At 35.3% G+C, this 23752-nt stretch overlaps 1 long non-coding RNA gene across 1 annotated transcript; it reads left to right on the top strand.

Moving 5' to 3' along the window:
* The first annotated feature begins 651 nt into the window (after positions 1-651).
* Positions 652-3949, top strand: LOC132646714 (uncharacterized). Its single transcript, XR_009584964.1, has 3 exons — positions 652-819; positions 898-967; positions 3737-3949. It is a non-coding gene; the product is annotated as an uncharacterized LOC132646714 (long non-coding RNA).
* Positions 3950-23752: the final 19803 nt, after the last annotated feature.

The raw sequence follows: 23752 nt of genomic DNA, 5'->3' as shown, positions 1-23752 counted from the left end.
AAATACTTTGCCTGTTTATACTTATGCTCATGTGACTAATTAAAGGTCTGTGCTCTGTTGTTACCTAATGACCTAAACAAAGACAATTCTTCACATGACCAGCCTAAGGAAGAACCAAATCAAAAAGTTAAAGCAAGATTCTCATTGAATGTCTATGGCATAATCATTTTAAAAAGTCACTGTATTTTGAGTTAAAGTTAAAGTCACTGTATAGTAAGTACAATTAATCCTCTAAAAGGTCTACCAAAATATTGATGGCTAATATTTATTAAGGATTTTGTTGGTGCCAAAAACCACAGTAAGCAAATGAAAGTGTTAGAAATGAAAGGAAAGAAAATAATATAGAAACAATAATTTTGATATTAATAGAACAAATTGCAAGGAAGGATCCACTTATCATTTCAGAATTTTTATGCTGTTATATTTTCATTTGCCCTCACCCTTAGAACTAAGAACTGCACATTCCAGCTAACAAAACTCTATGAATAGAAACTAACGTTTGCACTTTAAGTGATAGGAAAATGCTACCCTAGAATATTTAAACAGCTCACTTTGAAAATTGGCTGCCTTTGTTTAATGTCAGCATTTTCTGAGCCTGCTCAGTTCCCACAGTGACAGGAATTTTAGGAAGAAAATAGCCTCTGAGAAATAATTCAAGCCCAACGTGCCTAAGTCTGAGATTGTTTTAATATTTACATTGAAAAATCTAATTTAGGTAATTTCAAAAATTGTATATGTTAATACATGAAAATGTAACTCAGAGACTTATTCAGATGATGTTATTTAAGAGAGGGCTGGGGGTGTTGGGAAGTGACAGAGGTAAGCAGCATTATTGTCTCCATTTGAACAAGCCGGAGGGTGTTGTTAAGAAAGAGTGATAAAATGACGTCTCCACAGATGACTCTGAAGGCTTGGGCAACTTCCTCAAAGTTCTTTGAGCCTCATCTTCAACAACTATAACTAAAATGTAAGTAATGACGTTTGTTTGTTTGTTTGTTTTTGTAGATTCATTGCTAGGAGACTCTTGTGTTTATGTGAGTTTTAGATAAATATGCATAACTTCCTATATCTAACTTTAAATAACATTTTAAATCTTTTAAAAAATAGGAAGAATAATAATGTGTAGCAGGAGTGTGGGACAGATATTTATTATATCAAACAATGGAGAAGTACAAAAATACAATGCACAATTCTGATTCAATAGTTGTACAACCTGAGCATTACTAAAATTATGTCTTACAAATGAAGTCTGTTGTTCAACTAAGCCTGGCCTTTAGAAATGACAGGGATCAAAATTAAAAACCTCCAGCAGTCTATTGTAGCAAAGTAATAGGGTATTGCCTGCTCAGGGGGCCGCCACAAATGATGTTATTTGCAACTGATAAACTCACTAGGCTATAGGAGCAACTGACACAATTTAGGACAATTAATGCTTTCTCTGCAATGATAATGATTGCAAATTCTTAAAGATCAACATGTGAGCAAAACAAATCCATTAGGTAGACAGACTTCTGGCCTAGGAAGTAGAATATGGAAATTTAAATTCCTTCAAAATATCTGTATGGCTTGTAGCAAGGATCATATGATTGTAGATATTTTTACAATATGATTTTTTTCTACAGATGAGTAAATATTTTGTCTGCCTATCATGAATAATCATTTATTAAGTATCAAAGAAACAGCCATTTACAAATTAACATGGAGATAGCAAGAACAGTGACAAAAGACACAGTTTACACTGGAAAGTAAATCAAGAGTGAAACACAAAAGAATAGCCTTCATTTTAGCAGAAACGGATTCGATGAGAGAACTCAATATTTCAGTTTGTAGTAGGAAAATTAATGAAGGAAAATTTGTGAATATAAGTAGTAAGAAATGGGCTACATTGTATTTGGAAAAGACCATTCAAATAAAATTTTATGTAGAAAAAAACAATCAAATGAGCTAAGATTTGAGTGAAGAAGAAAAAGAAGAAGATAAAAAAGTCCATTGTCCAAGCCAAAGAGCATTTTGTAATCCAAAAGTTAGAACAATGAGCAATGAAAAGAAAAGAGCTCTGAAACTGCATGTTTGGCTTGTATAAGAAAGAAAAAGTGTTTAAGTGGATACAGATGTAAGTCTTTGGCAAACACTAAAATCAAGTAGGGTTAACATTTCTCTGGTGGAGTTGTTCCAGGTTGGGAGTGTACACAAAACCTGAGTTTTATGGATTCAGAAAAGGTAACATAGGGAGGATGAGAATGTATGAAGACAAGCAACTCTTAAATTTTTTTTCAATTATTTCTCAATAATCGGAAGTAGAGAAATAAGGAACCTCTGCCAATATCTTAATGGTTATAAATCACCAACAATGGAGCTCTTGAAGTGATTCGCTCAATAAAGTATTTATCACAAATATATGGCAATGTGAGTGTGGATTTCCAGCACCACACAGACAAAGCTGGATGTGTTAGCATGCGCCTGAAATTCAAAATAAGAGAAGCAGAGAATGTGGATTTCCAGCACCACACAGACAAAGCTGGATGTGTTAGCATGCGCCTGAAATTCAAAATAAGAGAAGCAGAGAATGTGGATTTCCAGCACCACACAGACAAAGCTGGATGTGTTAGCATGCGCCTGAAATTCAAAATAAGAGAAGCAGAGAATGTGGATTTCCAGCACCACACAGACAAAGCTGGATGTGTTAGCATGTGCCTGAAATTCAAAATAAGAGAAGCAGGGGTAAGGTTTATCTGACCTTTGCATAGCAACTGCACTAACCAAATTCAAAAATTCCAACTTCCATAAGAACTCTCTCAAAAGTAAGGTAGTGACTAGTTGACAAAATCAAACACAATCTAAACAAAACACAGTTGCATTAAAAATAGCCTTGCACTGTTTTGAGCACTGAGTGAAACGGGGCCATGAATTATACCTTTCGTAGTGTTCACACATAGTATAAAAAGAACTTAACATCAGTTCATTCCTAATTTTGAAGTTGGAGGAAAGTATTATAGAGTTAGATGATTCACTTACTATTTTATTCTCATGTGTTAGAAAGCCCAACCAATGTTTATCATCATGGTAAGCACAATTGAAGCCAAGTTAGAGGTTTTCACATTGAATACAGAAATGCTAAAAATCTGTTACTTTGTTTCAAACTTCTGGTTGTGTGATAAATTCTTGCTCCACTCCAACATACAAAATTACAAGGATAAATCTCTTAGACATTTGTTTTTTTGGTTCATTGTTTTCTCCACAGGATGTGAGATGGAGTTGTTTATTTTTCTATTGTAGTTACAGTTACTATTATGTACACTTAAAGATACCTTCTTGTAACATAGTAAGTTAATGTTTTAATTGTAGAGATTCAAAATTAGATAATAAAGTATCAGAATACTCTTATTCTTATATAAAAATAAAATATAATTTCATATTTCTATGTTCTTATTTTTGACATTTTTATACTTAATACCTTAAATCTAACTAAATAGGTATAATTAAATTTCACATATAAACCAAAGGCCGCTTTTGAATTAATATTCAAGACTTTAACATGAAGAACAGAATGTACCCTTGGGATGTAAAGTAAATAAATTGAAATCAAATAAAAGTTAAAAGTACAGATGAAAGCTAATGTTTGTGGCATTTGAATGGCTTAATTTGATTTTGTAAGGTAATATAGTCACACATACTAAGTAATTTATATATCCACTTTTCTCATGATTAAATAATTCCTCTTTCTCTTTACCTCTAGGTAGAAGACCATGTTCCTTCCCGGTTTTGTCAAGATAATTTACTTTATCCATGTGGGATTTCACAGAGTAAGCATGTCAGCATGTCATTTCTTTGGAGATGAGCACTCTGGGAAATGCATTTACCCGCTATATGCCACTAACTGAAAACAATCTCCCTTCGTTTTATTGCTATGTGTTTTTAAATCTACCAGAGTAGATAATGTTTTGTCCCTATTCATTGTAAATTAATTTCAAAATAATCAATAGTTTTGTCTGTTCTTTCTTAGAAACCGTCACATGTGACTTTTGAGATGCTCTTCCTTTGCTACAGGTGTTCAGCTTCCAATCACCCTGACTGCTGGGATCCCAGGTCAAATGAGAGGTCCAAGTGCCCCTTGTATCTGATACAGTGCTTTACAGTACTTTAATCTTATTTGAAACTGCAGCATGGTGGCACATGTCTTTAACCACAGTGCTTGTGAGGCTGTGACAGACAGATGTCTATAAATTTGAGACTTCAGAGAGACTTCCAACATAGCCAGGGCTATATCAGGAAATTATGTCTCAAAACAAACACACAAACAAACTAAAATCTCTTACTTCGATTTTTAATTGATCACTTACTACTTTATTCTCCTATATACCTATATTCATTACTACTGAAATTACTTTTCTATGACCGTTCTGAATACACATAAAAATAAACTAAAATATATTGCCAAATTTTCATATTTTTCTATTTCCTGTTTCCAAATGTTTCTTTCAAGAAGACCTATTGAGATGCTTCATACCGTATGCTTCTTGTCCATTTTTTTTTGATACACTAAAAACCATATGAAGAAAAGCATGCTATGTCATGTACCTGGAGGCTTTAAACACGCATTCACATACTATGTAGTTCTGTGGTGTAATGTTTATAATCAAAAGTGCTGTATAACTTGGAAGATATCAGTGCAAAATAAAACCAGGTAGCTTGGAAATCCACCAAAGAAATACCTATGTTAGCTATTAAGTCTTCATGACATCATTAAGGTTCTTCTTCAGCAGGCCTGTGGTACTGTTGAACACAGAACAGATGTCCTTAGTATTGGGCAATGCAGTCACATTCTCTCCTTTGACTTATGTTGTTGAATTCATCTCTCTCTCTTTTTTTTTTTTTTCTCAATTGACATTAAGTAACATGAAAAAGATTCAACTCAGGGGTGGATAGCATCCTGTTCAAGTATCAAAAAATCATAAAAACTGACGGAATCCTTTGGGCCCAAAAATAATTTCTGAGTTGGTACCTAAAATTGGTAATATTTCATGTGATGTATAAGAATTTATTGTAGAGAAAATTAGAGTTATCCTGATTTCCCAAATGCAGCAGGAAGTTAAACAGAGCACAGACCATCATGTGCACATTAAGTCTGCATTGGAAGGACCATGGGAATTCTCGTCCTGGATCAGACATATGTAAATTAAAATATGAGCCTTCTTTATATAATTGAATTGCCCACTGAGCAAATATTTCTTGACACGTGCAGAAGTCCAGGATGCATTTTGAGCCATAGGAAAAAAAAGCCATAGATAAAATTTAAAGTAAAATAATTCATGCAGCACAAACTCAATGTGATAGTGAGATTTATCAGTTTATTTTTGACCTAAAACTGTCATTCACGTATATGTATCATGTATTAATACACACTTACAATATCATTTCTTGGCTATCTTGGGAGCTAATACGTTTTTGAAAATTATTTTTAGATGTGAGTTTTATTTCTTTTTAGTGTGGTGTGGGTGGGTGTACAATGTGCAAGCCAGAGTCGGGGAGGAGGTCAGGGGACTACTTTTGGGCAGATGACTCTCACATTCCACCTTTCAGAAGCCAAGTTTCTTTGCTTCTGTCACTATGTATGAAGCAGTGACTAGCTTTCCTGTGAGCTATTGTTACAGTCTCCTCTCGCTGCCTCCCATGTTGCTGTAAGAGTGTTGGAATTGTAGATTGGCTAGACCTTGTCTCGATTTTATTTAGATTCTATGGATAGACTTAAGTTCCTCAAGCGTGCATAAAAGGCACTTATGCCCTCTTAGCCATAACTGTTTTTATGATAATTGTTTAAATAATTGCTAATATAGATTGTAAATTCTGTAAATAATTACTAATTGGGGAATAAATCCGTAAGTTAGTTTCTTTAAAAACATGTCTCCAGAGCTACACAGATTTTCTTAATCTTGAATCTTAATTTTTTAATGAACATATATGTTCAAACAAAGTATTCGTTGAGTATAACTATGAGAGTATGTTTAAATTACTTAATAGTTACCAAAACACTCAATAGACTAGCTAATATTCTTTTATTTATTTTTTATTTATTATTTTTCTTTTATGGAATTAAACTGCCAGCGTGGTGGTGCACCCCTTTCAGGCCAGCCTGGTCTACATAGTAAATTCCATGACAGTAAAGACAACATAGAAAGACCTTGTCTCAAAACCCCAGAGAAATCCTCTCAGAAAAATCCAAACACACAGACACATACATACACACACACCAGTGCACACACTCAAAAACGCTGTTGATATTTGATCTAGGTATCATATTACTAACATTACACTATTACCTACGTTATGCTATGTTTTCATTTAATTTAACATAATTACAGGTTAGAGTTTTGAACATTTATTTTAAATATGCAAATGTCACCACATAATACATGTAGGACTTGGGGCTGTTCTCTCCCAGTTTTCTGGTAATTTTATATGGTTTTTCTGAGAAGCTTGAGTTCAACTCCTAGTTGTACAATAGGACTTCTTCACTTGCAATTCTGTTTTCAAAGTTGCCTAAATTTTGCTAAACTTTAAGTTGTAGTTCTGTGACTTTTTTCTCTTGATACAATAGCTATAATAATTTATGTTTGATATTTCTGTTGTACATATATCACACTTTCAGTATTTCAATACATGAAGAATTTCTTCATTGCAGTTAGAAGAAAAATACTACTCAAAGAATTTCCATACCACTCTACAGTCAGCTAAGAGCTCGTACGAGGCACTATGGCTATGTATGGGCTCCCCTTGACCTTCTGCACACCTATTCCATTGTTAATTTTCATTTGTAAATAATTGTTTTTTTTGTTGTCATAAATCCCCTAAGGTTTAATTTTTCTGGAGGCTCAAAACTATTCATTTTCTGTATTTGCCAGTTATTAGTTAGTGCCTAATAAACATGACTCGATGACAGAACAAATAGATACAGCAATTCTGAAATCTTTACTGAATCCTGGAGTAGTATTATATTAAATAGATCTCTTAAATCAAAATGTGTTACTGGTGTGAATTTCAAATAGAAGTCCTTTTTAGTACCCCACTTTACTGGGAGGTAAATCCCTCAACAGCCTTTAGTACATATATAATTCATTTTATTTCTTGTGTTTAAATGCAATTCTCATTACAGAAAAAAATCATTCAATTTCTTTTCATTGCTCTACAATTGCAGTAACTTTATTGTATAGTCCTTGTGTTTCTCTTGTATTAAAATTGGATTCAATTCAAGATAATCCAAAATCTATTTAGTGATCATTTAGTTAATTTTTAATAATCTGACAAGTTATGAGAAGTAGATCCTCAATGTAACAGTTTAAGTACATCTAATGTAACAAAGAGCAATGACTGTCAATGATTTCTCACTCATTCTAGTAACTCTGTTTTTTTATTACATTTTTAGAGTAAGTTTTTTTTTTTTTTTTTCACCTCCATTTGTCTTTCTCTGTGGCTTGTTCTCCTTTACTTTCTGCTAATCTGTGTTTATTTTCTTCTTATTTTTTTTTCTTTTTGTGTGTGTGTTGTTTCTTAGTTTTAGTTTTAGTTTCAGTTTTGGTTTCTCAAGGCAACATTTCTCTGTGTAGCCTGTCCCAGACACACTTGTAGATCAGATTGGCCTTGAACTCACAGAGATTCACCTGCCTTTACCTTCCTGAATACTGGGTTTACAGGCATTTTTTTTTTTATGTGTGTGTGGATACCTTTAACAATCATTAATATTGGTGGGTATAAAGAACACCTTCCCCAGGTCCCGCCTCTGAGAAAAAGGTATTGGACGGGTCTGATGCTCTTTGGGTGGATGACACCTAAATGAACATCTGTACAAAGTCCCAATTTATTTCTAATATCAGAGATCAGACCTCTACTCTTGCCTGATGCGTCTAAAACAAAAAGGGGGAACTGTAGAGAGCTGCGGAATGCTATGCCTTAAAGATGGAGCTGGTTTCCGCCTTCCACCTTCCCGATGGTGAGTGCTCTCTGTCACGAACAACTCCACATTTGGCTAAGGCCAAGGATCTGGCTTGCTTCCATGTATGTGGACCTATCTGCATTGCCCCCGTGGCACGCCTGGGTTGGCTACCCAGAGGCTATTTAAGCTGTGGGCTGGCTTTCCCCGGGGTCCGAGGATTGTTCAATGTTTCTGAATAAACTGCATTGAAAAAAAAAAAGAACACCTTCAGCTGAAGTTCTGGTTTAAATTTGAAGTCTAACTTCAGCTTTGTGTTTGAATTTTCACCTCTTACTAGATCATTAATAGAAATGATGGCATTAAAATGGTGTGTGATGGATAGTGCAGATTTCCGTGCTGTAGTTCCTGTTTGTGTCATTGGTGGAGTTCACCCTTGTTAGGTGATCCAATCTCTTTAGCATCTTTGTAAAGGTCTTTATAAATTCTCTTGCTTCCTGTATTTTGAATTGAAAATTTTAAGTTACTTGAGCCAGAGTTGTGTTCTATTCATTCATACTATTATTTCTCTCCTTGTATTGGAATTTAGAATTGCATTCAGATTATAATAAGATCCTTAATTATTACCTACTGCATATAAACTTTATCAGATGGTTTTGAATATGTGTTTGCCTACAGTGAGATGGCCAATTCCAGCATGAATTAGCCTGTTTGAGATTCAGTTTTCTTATCTACTTTGTACCTTGGCTTTGCTTCATGGTTTCCAGATGAAAATAGTCATAACCTGGTGTTCCAAGATGTCCAGATTCTCCAGATTAAAGTTAATGAAATAGAGTTTACAAGGTAGGACTTGTAATAACGATTATCATAGTCAAGAGAACTTGAAAGTTTGCAAGTAGAGTAATACACTGTTTAAAATATGCTCCCTTTGAGAGAATAGCAATGAAATCCAAGTGAGAACCATTAAGTAGCCTTTGGAGGCAGTAACTGGAAAATGGTTCAAGATAGAGTTGCGTGTACTTTTTAACATTGTTTTATATAAAGAATTAAATTTGATGTCCTAAAATATAGATTTTAATCCTGGAAGATTAAAATATATTAATGTATTTTAGTAATCATATTGTTTTCTGTAAAATGTGACCATTCTTAAGAGTGGATTATGCTGACATTCAAGGCAAAACTACATTGTTTTATAATCTGTACAATATTTAAAAGAATTAAAAAATTATAAAATTGTTACTTATTTTCCTGTGTGTTTGTGTGTGTAAAAAACACATGATTTCATAAACTTATTTCATCTAAAATTAAATACTTAACTTGGTTACGGCTTGCTGGGATTTATGCTTCTGCCTGCTCAGTTGAAAGCCGATCTGAGTTTAGATGAGGCTAAGAATACAGTTTGTCTTTCTGCTTCTGGGATAGCTCATTCAGGATCATCTTTTCCAGATCCCACCATTTACCTGCAAATTTCATGATTTCCTTGTTTTTTTATTGCAGAGTAATATTCCATTGTGTAAATGTACCACAATTACTCCACTGAGGGGCATCTGGGCTGTTTCCAGCTTCTGGCTATTACAAATAAGGCTGCTACAAACATGGTTGAGCAAATGACCTTATTGTGTACTTGAACCTCTTTTGGGTATATATATAGGAGTGGTATAGCTGGATCTTGAGGAAGCGCTATTCCTGTCTGAGGAAGCGACAGATTGTTTTCCAGGTTGATTGTAGCAGTTTACATTCCCACCAGCAGTGGAGGAGGGTTCCCCTTTCTCCACTACCTCTCCAGCATGTGTCCTCATTTGAGTTTTTGATCTTATCCGTTCTGATAGGTGTAAGGTGAAATCTCAGGGTCATTTTGATTTGCATTTCTTTAAGTGTTTCTCTGCCGTTCAATATTCTTCTATTGAGAATTCTCTGTTTAGCTCTGGACTCATTTTTTTTCACTGGATTACTTGATTTGTTGCTGTTTAACTTCATGAGTTCTTTACATATACTGGATATTAGTCCTCTGTCAGATATAGGGTTGGTGAAGATCCTTTCCCAATCTGTAGGCAGTCATTTTGTTCTGATGACAGTGTCCTTTGCTTTACTGAAGTCAATTTCATGAAGTATGTACTCACTCATATAGATGTATAATATAGGATAAACCTACTAAAATCTGTACACCTAAAGAAACTAAACAAGAGGGAGGACTCTTGTTAAAATACTCAATCCCTATCCACAAAGGCAAAGAGGATGGACATCAGAAGAAAGAGAAAAGAGGGAACAAGTCAGGAGCCTGACAAAGAGGACCTCTGAAAGGCTTTGCCTTACAGACTATCAATGCAGATGGTGAGATTTATGGGCAACCTTTGAGCAAAGTGCAGGGAATCTGAGGAAAGAAGTGGGAAACAGTAAGATCTGGAAAGGACAGGAACTCCATAAAGAGAGCAACAGAACCAAAAAATCTGAGCACAGGGGTCTTTCCTGAGACTGCTACTCCAACCAAGGACTATGCATTGAGATAACCTAAGACCCCTGCACAGATGTCGCCCATCACAGTTCAGTATCCAAGTGGGTTCCATTGTAATAGGAACAGGGACTGTCTCTGACTTGAACTCATTGGCCTGCTCTTTAATTACCTCTCCCTGAGGGGGAAGCAGCATTACCAGGCCACAGAAGAAGACAATGCAGCCACTCCTGATGAGACCTAATTGACTAGGATCAGAAGGAAGGAAAAGAAGTCTTCCCCTATCAATGGACTTGGGAGGGGCATGCATGCAGAGGGTGGAGGAAGGGAGGGATTGGGATGGGAGGAGGAGGGAACGACAGGGGGGATAAAAAGTGAATAAAGTGTAATTAATAAAGAATAAAAGAAAGAAAGAAAAAAGAATCCAGTTTGCTTCTTTAAAAATGTAAATGTCTTTGATTTAAAAAATGTTTACTCTTAAGAAGCAGTCAGAATGGTTTGTTGCTTAAGTTTATATACTTCACTTATTGATGATTAATTGAAGAAAAGAAAAATAAGTTTTCAATGCTTTATTTCCTTTAAACTCCTGGTTGAAGATGTCCCATGTCCAAATGCCCCATTATAATTTATGTGATTGTCTAGGGGACTATTCTGTATTTAAATAAGTAAAGAGAAAGCTATTTGTTAACACATGTCAATTAAATGAAACTGATTAAAATATCAACTTGCCCCCAAATTGGAAATTTGTTAATGATCAACAATCATTGAGTAACCATATCCTCTTCAATTCTGATTGCCTTCTTGTACACTACAGCTTAAGGGAATTCTCCAGACCCCCCTTTAATAATAATATTTATCATTTCTTTAAAGCAGTTATGTCTGTCATTAAAATTGATTTATATTATCTGATAATTATACTTCTTTTTCAAGGTTGGAATTTTTCCTCAACAGCATTTCCTTAGACTTTCAACACAGGGTCTGTCTCTGTCTTAAATATTGCAAATGAAATACTAGCCTGGTTTTTCATTGGAGCTCTCTACTCTAGGAAATATCCTCTCAAAAGTAAGTCTTTTTCCCCTAAATAATAAGTACTATCTCCTACTTATTTTGTTTGGAATGAAACTTACACTTCTTTCCATTGGAAGCATTGCATTGTAGACTTTAATCTCTCATTAACTGTATTGTCATTCCTTCAGCAAACATTCACTAATAGATTTCTATCTGCTTGAAAGATACTGTACAGACATGCTTCTTTTATAACAAAACCTTTATTTTCCTTAGTAACCTTTGTCTAGAATATTTTCCAAAGTTTTGGTGTTAATTACAGTTATACTTTTGGAAGGTGTGCAGTCCTGTGTGGGAAAACAGAACACTACATCACTATATGAAACTGTGATTCATAACCCTGACTTGTTATTATTGGTGTGGAGATAGTATAGACTTAGCTTGCTCTCTGAAGATGAAAGGAAGCAGACTGGAGAGATGGCTCAGAGGTTAAGAGCACTGTCTGAGTTCAATCCCTGCACCCACATGGTGGCTCATAACCATCTATAATGAGATCTGGTGCCCTCTTCTGGCCTGTAGGCACACATGTAGCTGAACATTATACACATAATAAACCTTTAAAAAAGATGAATGGAAGATGAAAGCTCACAGCAAAATATATTACATTAATTTCAACACCACATAGATCATTAGTAATCTCTCCAGAGACTTATTATCTTGTAGTTTATAAATTCTCTCTCTCTCTCTCTCTCTCTCTCTCTCTCTCTCTCTCTCTCTCTCTCTCCTTGCTGAACAGTATTCCATTGTGTAAAAGTACCATAATTTCTGTATCCATTCCTTGTTTGAGGGACATCTAGGTTGTTTCCAGATTCTTCTTGCTATTATGAATAAAGCTTCTATGAACATAGTTGAGCAAATGTCCCTGTTGTTTGGTTGAGCATCTTTCAGATATATGCCCAGTAGTGGTATAGCAGTATCTTGAGGTAGCACTATTCTTAATTTTCTGAAGGATATTCCAAGACTCATAGCCAAACTTTGGGTAGAATGCAGGCACTCTTATGGAAAAAGGGGAGATAGAGATACCTGGAGGGGACAGGAGCTCCACAAGGGGACCAACAGAGCCAAAAACTCTGAGCCCTGGAGGCGCTGCAAGACTGACATCAGCCATGCATGGATAGGACCTAGACCCTCTGCTCAGATGTAGCCCTTGGATATCTAATCTCCATGGTAAGGGGAGCTTAGATAGTCTCTGGCATAAATCGGTTACCTGCTCTTTGATCATCTCCCCCTGGTGAGGTGGCCTTATTAGGGCACAGAGGAAGAGGATCCAGACAGTCCTGATGAGACCTGATAGATTAGGTTCAGATGGAAGGGGAGGAGGCCTCCCTAGCAGTGGACTAGGGGAGGGACATTGGGGGGAAGTGGGAGGGAGGGTGGAACTGCAAGAAGATGAGGGAGGGGGCTGAGCAGGATACAAAGTAAATAAATTGTAATAGGTAATAATAATAATTATCATATAATTATCATATAATTATTAATTTTAAAAACGAATGAGTATGTGGGTAAAACTATTTGGACTTGTGGGGGGGGTTCTTTTCCTCCTTTTTTGGGAAGAGAGAAGTCACAAGAGTGGAGAGGTGAACCTGGGAGGACTGGGAAGTTAGTGTGATCAGGGTGCATTCTGTGAAATTCCCAAAAATATCAATAAAAAAATTACGTTGAAAACATAAAATTAGTACATAAAAATAATGATGAAGGAATACACTGACAAACTAGAAATTGTTTTCTTTTCTCCTCCTTTGTACTCTGTTCTCAAATTTTACCTATTTTATAGCACTCAGTTTGCCGGGCTTAAATGGCAACAGCTTACCTGGGGAGCAGAACCAACTCAATAGTCCTTCTTTGAGCATCTCATGAATTATTTTAAAATCCTTCTTTAGTAGAACTGCCATTAGTACATTTTTAGTGACAACATTTGTTACCTTATTATTCTCCCTTGAATAGGACTATTTTTTGCTATATCTTTGGATGGAATGTGTATGTGTTTGTGTGTGTGTGTGTGTGTGTGTGTGTGTGTAAAACTGGTTTAGTGTAGTCACTCTAAAAATCATATTTCTCTTCCCAGTTTTTATTGGTTTATGTTTTGGCTTAATTCATTTCTTTCACTTTGTTATATTGTTTCTTTATATTATTAATGTTTTTGAAGTATAACTTAATGTTTTCTCCATCTTTTCAGACATTTTATGTGTCTCTGGGCACATGCAGCCACTGTCTACATTTTTTATGCTTGTAGCTCCTTTTTATATAGCCTGTCTTTTCAGATAGGAAAAGTGGAATTAAAAAAAAAAACAATCAAAAAAACAAACAAACAAAAGCAGTGGGTTGGGGGAAAAGAAAAGGAACCTGTCTTTCACATTACCTGGAGATCTGTTTAGGCAGATGGAAAGAAGCTTGCAACAATGCAGGCAGGAACAAAATAATGCCCATTTTCTTTGCCTACACCGAAGCGATGACATCCAACAATAAGCATTCGTCCCTGATATTTAAAGTACAAGGTGACCTTTTTATCAAGTGTATTCTCTTAAACCTTTCAAACTAAGGTAGAATGTGGGTCAAATTCCTACAGCAGCACTGAGTTGAAGGATGGGAGATGCCATTGTGCTATTACTCGAAATTATCTGTAATGAATTCTTTATCATTTCATATGAAAGTTAAAAGCCTCGGATTGATTTCAGTGTTATGAAAAATCTCCTTATAAAAACTCTCCTAGAGAAAGTATCGTCCAGAAGTTGAGACAGACTCCTATTGATTCTTCTTCCACTATCTTCCCCCAGTCCTGTATAAAGTGCTTCATTAGGACTTGTAAAGTCATATAACTGTGTCTCAATGATATTTTCAAATTATAAGAGTAGTTATACTTTTCAGCAAATTATGCTGATTTTTCCAATACATGTGATTATAATGGAAACATGGGTTGGCAAGATGACAGAAGGTAAGGTTGTACGCTTGTGTTCCAGAGGACCAAAGTGCAGATGCCAACAGCCACACTGGGCTGTGCACACCTACCTGCAACCTGTATTTAGGTGATCTGATCCATTTCAGGGCCCCACAGATAACCAACATAGACATATGCACTTGAAGACTGTGCCATACTAATCTTACATTCCCAGTTGAGAAGTACTTACCATTTCCTTGTGTTTATTATAAAAGAGATTAAAAACACAGAAAATTAAAGATTATCAGAAGTAGAATACCTTGGAAATTTAACTCAAATTTTATTTTCCAACATTGTACATTCATATAAACCTGGTAGAAAAGTGGAAAAACGAGAGATGCACAAAAGGAATTAATTATTTTAGGCATATTAGAAAAACCATGGATATGATTTGAAATAACAGTCCTCAAATACTTTATTTCTGAAACCAAAATTTAGTCATTCATTAAATAAAGGAAAGTCATTTAGTTATACATAAGACAGTTGACTTTCCATGTGATAAACAAATAATTCTTTTTTTTTACATGGTTCCAAATACTCTTTAATATCTACACATAGCTGTTATTACTAACTCTGGAATATTAATAAAAGCTTTGTAAGGTATATTGGTTTGTCTGTCGTGGTCAAACAAGATTTCAATATGCTTTATAAAACAAAATATAGACAGGACCTAGTGAAGTCATTTGTTTTCTTTACCATTCGGTAATGTTTAGAAATTAGACTGCAGTTGAATTATTTGCCTGCAAAAGTTTGTAATCTACTTATTGAAAGCCGTTTTAATGGTCCTCTATATGAAAACACTATGCTTCACTCATGAATCACAATGCTCACCTGACACAAATGAAAACATGTAACACCTTTTAAGTTTTCACTTGTTCTTTTCGTTCTGAAAAATTCTTGATGTCACTTTCAAGATTTCTGTCAAGACAATTCTTTACTTAATTTCTTTATTTTTTATTTCTTTCTATTTTTACAATTTAGTCACTTTATATCCCAATTTTAGCCTGCTCTCTCATCATCTCCTTGTCCCACCCTCCCTTTCTCTCCCCCCATCATCCTCCCCTAGTCCACTGAAGCGGGGGAGGGGCTCCTTCCTAAATGAACATCAGTACAAAGTCCCAATTTATTTCTAATATCAGAGATCAGACCTCTACTCTTGCCTGATCCGTCCAAAACAAAAAGGGGGAACTGTAGAGAGCTGCGTAATGCCGCGCCTGAAAGATGGAGCTGGTTTCTGCCTTCCACCTTCCCGATGGTGAGTGCTCTCTGTCATGAACAACTCCACATTTGGCTAAGGCTGAGGATCTGGCTTGCTTCCGTGTATGTGGCCCTATCTGCATTGCCCACGTGGCATGCTGAGGTTGGCTACCCAGAGGCTATTTAAAGTGGGCTGGCTTTACCCAGGGTCAGATGATTGTTCAAGGTTCCTGAATAAATTGCATTGAAAACAAACAAACAAACAAACAAACAAACAAAAAAACAAATAATTCTTAGTGAAAAGAAGAAAGCACATTATGTGAACAGTTTCATTTCTTTCTCTCAGTCATTTCAAGGGTGACACAAAACTCAATTAATTGCAGAAATGGCAGGCAATGAAAAATGCAATTTGAATAAGAAGGGAAATGTTTTCTGAGGGTGAATGAGCCAGATCTGAAGGAGAAAGAAAATGAAAACTAAATTTTAGGTATCCCCCAATCCAATTACTTCTCTCTTGGGTTGTATCTGCAATTTTACTCTTCTGAGATGACTTCTTGATTGTCTTGTTTCCCTGCTTCTGAAAGAGTGAAAAGAATGTTTTCCAAATTCAGCCTGTTACAGGAAGGGCTCTGCTAATGGTAAGCAAATGAAACATTCACATGTCAGTGATTACCAATGGGTGTAGTTACAGCTGGAGTGGAGAAAGCAAGGAAAATCTAGATTCCCACTCTAGTCCATTAGGGACATTTGAAAATATACTCACAATTAATAAGACTACTTTAATGACTTATAGAATTTCAAACATATTAAAGTATTCTAAAACTGCAGAATGACAATGACACATTCTATGTTCCTCTTTTCAAAGATTCAAAGTAACTCAGAATTAGTGGTTCCAATATCCCAGTTTATCATGGTTGTAAGAATTATTGAGCAGACATACGAAAACTAATTTGTTTTCTTATTACACCAAATTAGTAAAAAAAGAAACATCTCAGTTATGTGATAAGTGTTTTTTGTTGTTGTTGTATGTTTTGTTTTGTTTTTTTCTGATAAAATTCCCCAAGAATTTACTGTACTGCATAGGACAGGAATTATTTAGAGCTTACTGGTATAATTTTAAAGACTGATTTGTTAACTATAGCAAATGAGACTGCATGTTTATGGGAATTTAAGCTATAAAAATTGTGCATATTTTCAGCAACTTTTCCTTGCTTTGTGGATTTTTTTTTCTAATTTGGATTGTCCTATTCTAGGCTATGTAGACCCAATAAAGTAAACTATAACTGTTTTTCATACCCTTATTTTATTTTATTAGTATAAATCTTATGTTTTTAAAATTTTTATCACTAGATTCTGTACAAATCTCAAGTGTAACTCGTTTGGCTTTTCGAAAAAACAGTAAATATTTTTGTATAGCTAAGTCACAATAATTTATAATCTTTAAAAATTTAATCACAAAATTCTGCCCAAGTCTCATGTGTATCTATCTTGAGAGGCCTTCTAGTATTAAAAAATATATATTTTTGTGATGCTAATTCAATATAATTTATAATCATATTATTAAACATTTACTTACTGAAAAAATCTATTACTCCAATTTAGAGCTTCATTTAGTACTTTTATGTCTGTAACTTACTTAGCTATAATGAAGTTCAAATATTATAAAAAGATCATATCTATTTATCTATATGGGAATCTGTAACTACATACACTTACATATAATATACATAAAGATATATTCTTTATATATGCATATATAGAGACATATATGTCTATGTGTGTATATATGTAATATGTATGTATTTATATTCATATATACATATAGATAGATGATAGACAGACATACATTACACTCTTTGTGTTGATTGCCTTCTTATCATGTTCTGACTCTATTTAAGTAGTCTTAAGGTCAGGTGACTATTGTTCAAGTAGAATCTCAGAGATTATAAAAATCTTGAGTTTGTGGTGCAGAAGCAAAACACACCAGAAGATGAGGTTTGCTGTTGATCACTTATTAAAGATAATATTTTACTGATTGCAACCATACCCGTTCCTCCGCTTAAGTAAAGGAAACGGGTGTGACACGTAAAGCTGGTGAATCATTTTTCCTTGTTACATCGGGATCCTTGAATTGAAGAGTTTAGAAAAGAATAGGTTTATTTTCATTCACAGACTGGAGCCTGGGCGGTCAGGATTAAACAAATGCATCTGGGAAGAATTGTTTTTAATTGTTTTATTAATTATTTATAACAATTTATTGATTTTGCATCCTGGCTGTGGCCTCCTCCATCATCTTCTCCCAATCCCTCCCTTCCTCACTTTTCTCCCCCTATGCCCCTTCCCTATTCCACTGATAGGGGTGGTCCTCCTCCCCTTGTATTTGGCCCTAGCCTATCAGGTCTCATAAGGACTGGCTGCATGGTCTTCCTCTGTGCCCTGGCAAGCGGAAGAGATCAGAGAGCCTGCCACTGAGTTCATGCCAGAGACAGCCCCTGCTCCCCTTTCTATGGACCCCACTTGGAGACTGAGTCTATGGGCTACATCTGAGCAGGGCTTTTAGGTCCTCTCCATGCATGGTCCTTGGTTGGGGTGTCAGTAGGGCAGCTCACAGGAAGAGTTATATGATGCTGAATTGTGATGCTGCTCTCTCTACCTCCCACATACTATAATGTCAGGCTTATAAGTATAGGTTTCTTTTATATTGCACTTGAGTGATGCTGATCTGAGATAGATTTTACAAAGATGTGTCTAGTTTAGAGTATTACTGCATCTCAAAATGTATATCAAGAAGTCACATTGCCCTTTGAAGTACCATAACATCTGTGATGTGAGTCAACATGCTTAAAAGTCGTAAATGCTATTTTATATACCTTATAGAATATGGTAATTTTAGTTGAAAATGTATTTTATGTATTCTTCGATCCTATCATCTTGGAAAGAGTTGTTAAGTCAAACGAAATAACTCAGATGAGGAATTAACGTGCTTTCCCAATGACCGGGAAGAATAGCTTTTCAGTCAAGGCTGTTGCCTTTCATGAATTCTAGAACCGACAATGTGCCAGATATCATCAATTGCATATTTTAAATTAAGCACAAAACCCCTTTTAAGCCTAATAGTATTCTATTAGTATTAACCAAATGATAAGTAAAGCATGGATATCTTAATATTTCCTAAGATTGTAATGCCAGAAGTGTTTAGACTTGAGCTTTAATACAGTGTATAATGGTAACAGAATCTTATTTTTTTTGTTTTGTTTTGTTTTTGTTTTTTTACTGCTAGTATAACTAAATATATTTAAAATGCCATGAAAATATTACTTTTTTCTGTTTTTGGGGAGATAGACATTATGTTCCTTAATTAACTTGTGCTCTGTATTTATTCTGAACAATTTGTTTACAATTAAACAAAACAAAATCTGTATTGACCACCTGGGCCAGTTGGCCAAAGGAATTGCTGTCCTCTGTTTTATTCCTGTCCACCTCAGCACATGGAGTCTCTAGGGCATCTTGTTGGTCTTAATCATAAATTGAAAATGAGAAGCGGAATAATTAAAGATCAAACTGTAATTATGAGCCAGATCTAAAGGGACCAAAACTAACATTGAGTATAGGCCTTCAGTTTCTTATTAGTGCATTTAGGATTAGCTATAAACAGCCTTGTTAAACCCAATTAAATAGTTCATCAGAAGGATTTTTCTCATTAGCACTGGCAGAGTGACTTGACTTTTAGAACTATGTGGCTGGTTATGCATGAACATTGCTCAACATTGGCTTTGTCTTCTAAGATTAGAAAAATATTTTAATTATCCCAGTGCTATTTAAAAGTCTTCCTTGACAAATTATTTGACCTATACAAGTTTTTTATATGTTTTTAGAAATACCCACTGTTCCAAAGAGAATTTGCGTCTCCAAGACTTGATGTGAGGTAAAGGGAATTATACAGTGTGATAATCTAATGAGAAACAGCCCTTTAAGCTAATATATTTACAATTTTTAATCCAAGTTGTCCAAACTGTTTGGGAAGTCTTAGGAATTATGGATCTGTTAGTGACAGTCTATCTCTGGGGTGGACTTTGAGGTTTCCAAAGCCCACACCATTGCCAGTGAGCTCATTCTTTCTGTGCCTCTAGTCTATGTTTAGACGCAAGCTGTCCAGTCCTGCTTCACTGACAAGGCATCCCTGTTCGCTGCCATGGTAGCTTTCATGATGATCAGGGACTCATCCTCTGACTTTGTAAGCAAGCTCCCAATTAAATGCTTGCTTTTATACGTTGTCTTGGCTTTGGTGTTTTGTCGTATCAATAGAAAAGTGACTAAGACACAGATAGGCTCCAACAAAAACGTAATTCACAGGCAGATGGAACTAACTTTTCAGATAGCTACCACTTTGTTTTAATACTGGCAAATTTTTGGATGTTCAAAAACATTTGAGAAGAGCATAGTAATAAGTCTGAACAGTTTCTCCCTTGCAGTCTGGTTTTGCTAAGTAGTGGTACTGAAAGTATTTGATCTGCATTTTTTTCAACTATGCTGGTGGTTATAAAACTTGAAGAAGCTAATTACATCTGTTGAAACAGACTGAAAGGTGTTTTGGCAAATATTCCCAGACTATTAAATGATGTATATGTATAGAACTCTTCATGTGTCTACCTTCCATATATTAAAAGGTACAGTTATATTATTTTTAATGTTTGTATTATATTCAACATTATTTATGTATGATTAACAAACTGTATTACAGCTTATTTCTGTAGCAAGCATTTTGAAAACATTGCTCATTGGTTGAGATATATATATATATATATATACATACATACATACATACATATACATATATACGTAATCATTTACCTTGCAGAATACATTTAAACTATTTTTTCAAAAATTATTATTATTATTATTTATTACAATTTATTCAATTTTTATCCCGACTGTGGCTCCCTCTCTCATCTCCTCCTAATCCCACCCTCCTTCCCTCTTCTTGCCCTAGGCCACTCCCCTAGTCTATTGATAGGTGAGGTCTTCCTCCCCTTCTGTTTGACCCTAGCCTATCAGGTAAAACTAAATTTATTGGAGGACTTTAATTTTCATAAGAAGGTTAAGAATTGTTTTTCCAAATATCATAGGAAATAAATGGTTGGATAACAACTCTTCGGTCACAATGGCTCGGGTCTGCAGATGTGCAGAGCGAAGCCCTGAGTTCATTTCAAATGCTGTATAGACACATGACACAAATGAAAACAACATGTAGATAGACAATAGATGATAGATATATATATATATATATAGATAGATAGATAGATAGATAGATAGATAGAATGTATATTTGATCATGTATTAAAAGAAAATTTGATTTTTTTTAAAGACCTTGACTGCTCATGAGTAGTTAACTGCTTCTAGAAGTCATAGATTTTCAAACTCAAAACCCGAACATCAGCTTCAGGATGCTTCCTGATGGCTTGTTTTTCAGGGATCCCTTAGAAACTCTCCAAGCATTAAAAGCTATTGTCATTGTTCTTGGATGTTCATCAAAACTAGATTTTAAGATGACTTTGTTTAATTTCTATAGACCCTATGGAATATCAGTTTAGTGATTCCTCAATAATATTAGAATCAGTATACCTCACTAGACACCACCCTTGGAACACACCTGAAAGATCCATCTTTCCATAAGATGAAACTTGAGAAACTTGTTCAAACATGTTCACTGGTGCTATACTCATAAGAGCCAGAAATTGAAAACAACATAGATATCCCTCAATATATAAAGAAAATGTAGCACATTGACATAATAGAATCTTACTTAGCCATTAAAAATTAATTGATGACATTTGCAGATAAATGGAAAAAATTAAAAAACAATAATCACCATGAATGTGGTAATCCAGACCCAAAAATAAATATGCTTTCCCTTATAAGTGGTAATTAACCCTTAAGTCAATGATAACCAAGCTACATTCCATAGAACCATAGAAAATAGGGGACTGGAGAGAGAAACAGATGAAACTCCCTAGGAAAGGGAAGTAGAACAATTAGGAATGTGTGTGTGTGTGTGTGTGTGTGTGTGTGTGTGTGTGTGTAATGGGGGGAATCAAGTATAAAGAGGAATGAGGACAGAGGAGAAAAGACAGGGAGAGACAAAATTAAGGATCATTTGAGGCAGAGTATGGACATCTATTACTAAGGAGAAGCCTCCTGTATATAATTATATGAAGGCAATCTAAGTGAAATAACTAAATAATGGGAAGACAGAGCACCAACTGGCCATTTTTGTAAGCAAATGAAGTATCCAGTAATGGAATTGGATTATATCTAATTGAGTTTTTGGCCAAAGGTGTCCCAACAACCCCGGCCATTGACAAGACTATGGTTGCTTTTCACAAACAGGTGGCATGGCTCCATTCCTGAAGATAAGTACCTATATCATTAATTAAACACGGGGAAGCCAATGTTTCTGTAGAGCCTTTCCTCCTATGTTCTAGTATATTTGATAAAGGCAGGTGCTCTGCATGCTAGCAAAGGAGAGACATAAACACTAACCCAGCCACAACCCCTTTGACCCAACAATGATGTTCTGTCTGCAAGAAATGCTAGGGAAGTGGAGGCACAAAGATTCCGAGATTATCTAACTGAGATCGGATTTGACTGAAGGACTACTCCATGAGATGCAATCCCTACCTAATACTGCCTGGGTAACAGAACATGACCGTAGGTGGCCCAGGGACCTGGGGTAAAGCCAAACACACTACTTTTTTTCTTAAATTACAATAAAATGACTCTTAGTGATCTTCTGATATCCTCATACATCAGTTCTTTGCTAAGCCATGCTCATAGAAACTTCCTACTGCTGAACATGACTACAAAAGCAGAGACCCACCAGGCGTGCAAGAATGAGAGGTCGTGGCATACACAGCCCTATATGGGATTGCTCTACTAGATCTCTCTCTTCAGGGCTTTTGGAACCCTGTGGAAGAAGAGATAGAAAGAGTTGAAGAGCTAGGGTGGACGGAGAGCACACACATATGACATGCACCCTCTAAATCAACATGATCAATGCATGTATGAATTCAGAGACTTGGGCAGCATACATAGGCATGGATGGGTCTGCACAAAATGGTTTCCTAAAGTTGAGAGAAGAAGTGGACACAGTCTCACATCCTGATAACACAGAAATTATCACCAATTGGTAATCATTTGCAAAAAAAAAAAAAATTCTCTAAGGGAAACTCACAGGCAGAACAAACTAATCTTAAGGAAATAATGCATGTCTATGGTCAACAGATAATTAATTCAATGACATCTTTGGAGGTTTCTTGTGTTATAATGGCTTGTCATTTTTTTTCCAATTTTGTTTATTTGTATTTTATTTTATTTATATATTTTGTTTCTTTTTCCTATATTATGGCTTCCAACTTAGTAGTTTTATGAGACTTCTGAGTGTGTGAACAAGTGGATCAAAAAGTCTATATCTGTTTCATGTACCTTTTTCTTCTGATTGTTTTGTCACATTGTTTTTGTCTTATTATATTTTATTTTATCATTATGCTTTAGAAGCTCATTTGTATGCAAATTAGAGACAGAAAGGGAAGATCCAGATATGGAGGTGGGGAGGATCTGGGATAATAAAGGGAGGTGGCAACTGTAATCAAGAGATATTATACGAGCAAAAATCTATTTTCAATAAAAGAAATAAAAAAGAATATTTTGCTGAAGATGCTCTGGAAGCAAAATACACAGAAACTAAGCTGAAACTATCTATAAAATCCCCCTTTCTTGGCTAAGTACATAGTGCTTTAACTGCTGTTTAGTGAGTAAAAGTCGACAGAATCATACCCAGTTGTAGACACTGACTGTTAAAATACTGAACTGCTGAGCAGACATGCCCACTTGCACAAGAGCGTCATGAGTGTTCTGCAGGGACAAACCACTTCCGATTTGACTTGAGATGTACTCCCTGGAATATAATGCACCAAGTAAAGCAGACGTGACACAAAGTCAAAGATCAGAGAGGTCTCCAGCCTTATGGAAGAATTTAATATTTATATGTTTTTCAATGGACATGGACTTAAGTACATAAATACATATAGTTATGGCCATAGAATACTGACACTCCTAGCCTTGCCAGAGAAACCTCTTTCAACATTAGATGAAAGTCAAAATTGGAACTTCTTAGTCTTTGATC

Source organism: Meriones unguiculatus, chromosome 12, assembly GCF_030254825.1.
Source record: "Meriones unguiculatus strain TT.TT164.6M chromosome 12, Bangor_MerUng_6.1, whole genome shotgun sequence".
Classification (NCBI taxonomy): Eukaryota; Metazoa; Chordata; class Mammalia; order Rodentia; family Muridae; genus Meriones; species Meriones unguiculatus.
This window is presented reverse-complemented; position numbering and strand designations above follow the sequence as displayed.